Below are 1,512 nucleotides of genomic sequence, written 5' to 3'. Positions count from 1 at the left end.
GTCACAAGCTGATCAAGCTCTATGATATGACTAGTATTATGTTGCTTCTAGTAGGCTAAGCGCAAGCCGAAACATCAACATGTGAAAGTCGTAGAATTTTGCGATCAAATTGTGGCTAGTACTGTGATGTTACTAGTAACCTTGTGTTACGTCATATGGCCAAGAGAGCATTTGAAGGCGAAACTTCTGCATGGGGAAGCTGCATCATGAACAAAAGTTTATATCGAGTATTATGTTGACATTAGTAGGCCCTGGCCGAAAGCGCAGCATGTGAAAGGTATAGATAAAAGTTATCGTTGCAGTCAGTACTGTGTAGTTACTAGTAGCTGGATTTAAGCTCGAAATGAGACACTGTTGGTGAAACTTCATCATGAGAACGTCACAAGCTGATCACGCTCCATGATATGACTAGTATTATGTTGCTTCTAGTAGGCTAAGCGCAAGCCGAAACATCAACATGTGAAAGTCGTAGAATTTTGCGATCAAATTGTGGCTAGTACTGTGATGTTACTAGTAACCTTGTGTTACGTCATATGGCCAAGAGAGCATTTGAAGGCGAAACTTCTGCATGGGGAAGCTGCATCATGAACAAAAGTTTATATCGAGTATTATGTTGACGTTAGTAGGCCCTGGCCGAAAGCGCAGCATGTGAAAGGTATAGATAAAAGTTAGCGTTGCAGTCAGTACTGTGTAGTTACTAGTAGCTGGATTTAAGCTCGAAATGAGACACTGTTGGTGAAACTTCATCATGAGAACGTCACAAGCTGATCACGCTCTATGATATGACTAGTATTATGTTGCTTCTAGTAGGCTAAGCGCAAGCCGAAACATCAACATGTGAAAGTCGTAGAATTTTGCAATCAAACTGTGGCTAGTACTGTGATGTTACTAGTAACCTTTTCTTACGTCATATGGCCAAGAGAGCATTTGAAGGCGAAACTTCTGCATGGGGAAGCTGCATCATGAACAAAAGTTTATATCGAGTATTATGTTGACGTTAGTAGGCCCTGGCCGAAAGCGCAGCATGTGAAAGGTATAGATAAAAGTTATCGTTGCAGTCAGTACTGTGTAGTTACTAGTAGCTGGATTTAAGCTCGAAGTGAGACACTGTTGGTGAAACTTCATCATGAGAACGTCACAAGCTGATCACGCTCTATGATATGACTAGTATTATGTTGCTTATAGTAGGCTAAGCGCAAGCCGAAACATCAACATGTGAAAGTCGTAGAATTTTGCGATCAAACTGTGGCTAGTACTTTGATGATGCTTGTAGCCAACCGAATTGGTTGAAAAGCCCAATAAGTAAGCTAACTTGGGAGAGCTTGTTGGAAACCAAATGCTACTAGATTGGTCCAAATACATCCTTCAACAGGGGATCACTTGGCTCGCTTTACGAAGAGGAGCACAGCTATATGTGTTAATTCGGTATGAATCGCAAGATTTGTTTACCGACCTCTCTAACGCAAAAGGCGGTCTCGGCTTCGGCTGTTGACTGCGTCCGATTCAGGGTTA

The 1,512-nt window shown here is 41.9% G+C and overlaps 1 pseudogene; it reads left to right on the top strand.

Moving 5' to 3' along the window:
• The first annotated feature begins 1,360 nt into the window (after window positions 1-1,360).
• LOC142355128 (5.8S ribosomal RNA) lies at window positions 1,361-1,512 on the top strand (annotated as a pseudogene).

The sequence above is a fragment of the Convolutriloba macropyga genome, unplaced genomic scaffold (genome assembly GCF_964194025.1).
Source record: "Convolutriloba macropyga unplaced genomic scaffold, txConMacr16.3 SCAFFOLD_929, whole genome shotgun sequence".
Classification (NCBI taxonomy): Eukaryota; Metazoa; Xenacoelomorpha; order Acoela; family Convolutidae; genus Convolutriloba; species Convolutriloba macropyga.
Note: the sequence above shows the minus strand (reverse complement) of the source record. Positions and strands in the feature narration are given on the sequence as shown.